This window comes from Lolium rigidum, chromosome 6, assembly GCF_022539505.1.
Source record: "Lolium rigidum isolate FL_2022 chromosome 6, APGP_CSIRO_Lrig_0.1, whole genome shotgun sequence".
NCBI lineage: Eukaryota > Viridiplantae > Streptophyta > Magnoliopsida > Poales > Poaceae > Lolium > Lolium rigidum.
This window is the reverse complement of record NC_061513.1, coordinates 311,125,777-311,127,828: the sequence shown is the minus strand read 5'-3', so window position 1 is coordinate 311,127,828 and position 2,052 is coordinate 311,125,777.

Sequence of the window (2,052 nt, the reverse complement as noted above, 5' to 3'; positions counted from 1 at the left end):
CATGGTAGAGTAATTTAAAAAAAAAAGATGTTATCTAGTTTTGCATGAAATCAACATGTGGTCAATTAATTGCATCAATTCCCTCATTTTGGACTGCAGGTCTTTAGCTCAAGAATTGGCATAGAAGTTTCACGGGTTTATGAAAGACTAAGAGCATTGGTATGATGGTAAATGGATTTGTGCAAACTGTATATCATAGAACTATATATGAATTGGCATAGAAGTTGTTCTTGTCACTGCAGACTGTTGTGTATGTTACTGGAGATTTTAACTTCTTTGAACTTGTATACTTCTTGTAGGAGAGTTTGAATAGTAGATTCATCTCTGTGTATCAAAAGACAAAAACTGTGAGGAAAGCCAGAATGTTCAAAAACGACCTTAGATACACAGCGTGCCATGCGCATTTTTAATATGCTTCTTTCTTTTTCCTACCATTCTACCGGCCAGAAGGTTTCTTATTTAATCTAGATGTGCTTTAAAATTACATTTTGCCTGGTAGAGTAATTTAAAAAAAATATGTTATCTAGTTTTGCATGAAATCAACATGTGGTCAATTAATTGCATCAATTCCCTCATTTTGGACTGCAGGTCTTTAGCTCAAGAATTGGCATAGAAGTTTCACGGGTTTATGAAAGACTAAGAGCATTGGTATGATGGTAAATGGATTTGTGCAAACTGTATATCATAGAACTATATATGAATTGGCATAGAAGTTGTTCTTGTCACTGCAGACTGTTGTGTATGTTACTGGAGATTTTAACTTCTTTGAACTTGTATACTTCTTGTAGTAACGGTAGATATTTATTTCATGATGTGTCAGCATGATGCAACATATCCGCCGCTGTCTAAAGTGTAATAATATTTATATCAGTGCGGTTCGCTTTATTTGCTCCAACTGAGTATCGCACGGCTGGGAGCAAAAGAGCAGTATGACATGACAGTAATTAGTTAATTAACCAGCCGCAGTTTGCTCGTGGATATACTATATGTATTCATTCATCAGTCGGTGCCTGATCAGACAAGAATAAAGAGGTGTTCTATCGTGGCTCTCTTCAGACAATTATATGTATAGTACGAACAAATCAGGGAAAGGAATTTGTTCTTCAAACCTCTACGCCTTGACTTCAGGACATTGACAGTTAAGTTCATATATAACTTTGGATAAAAGAGAGGAATATGCTGCTGTCAGGGTGTGTGTATATATATGGTAGAAAGGTTGACTAAAGTTTCCTACCTAATAAAGAAATATACTAATATTCAGCAGATATATGCCGTTCCAAAGAAAATGATACTACTGTAGATGAAAGGGAGAGGCACAGATTTTTTTTTTTTTTTTTTGAGAGAATCAGACCCCTTTATTGATCAATAATCAGAGGTATACATAAACCTGCCGGGGGTTCTAGCAACCAAACTTGCCGGCCAGGATTAACAGAAATAAAACTACGAGCCACACGATGGGCCTCTGAATTTGACACCCTATTTTCATGTCTAAAGACTACACTCGAGAAATCCTTCGCCCAAGCCTTGATCTCATCAATGATCATGCTATAGCTGCCCACAAACTCCTCCTTCAGATTGTTTATGACCTGTAAACAATCCGAGGCGATCACCAAATGCCTTAGCTGAAGATCAGCTGCAAGTGCCAACGCCTCCCTGCACGCCATGGCTTCTAGGGTGGCAGGGTCCGAGATATTCTGAATCGACACAGCTGAGGCGCCAATGAAAGAGCCATCTTCCTTCCGGCAGACAACACCCAGTGCTCCGCTCTTCGCCACCTTGGACACAGCTGCATCCACATTCAGTTTAGCAAGCCCCGGGTTCGGAGGAATCCATCTTGGCCGCGGCTGAGCTACACCGCCTTTAGGCTTCTCCGACCTGGTAGTTGACAAGGAGATATCACGGAGATACCCCTCGATGAAACAGTGGGTGGACATAGGACTTTGGAACTCGCCGTCAAAAATAATCTTTCTTCTGGCGTACCAAATTGCCCAAAGTGTCGTCGCCATTGTGATGAATTCTGCTTGCGACAGGGTCTCAAGCATTAGGAATAGC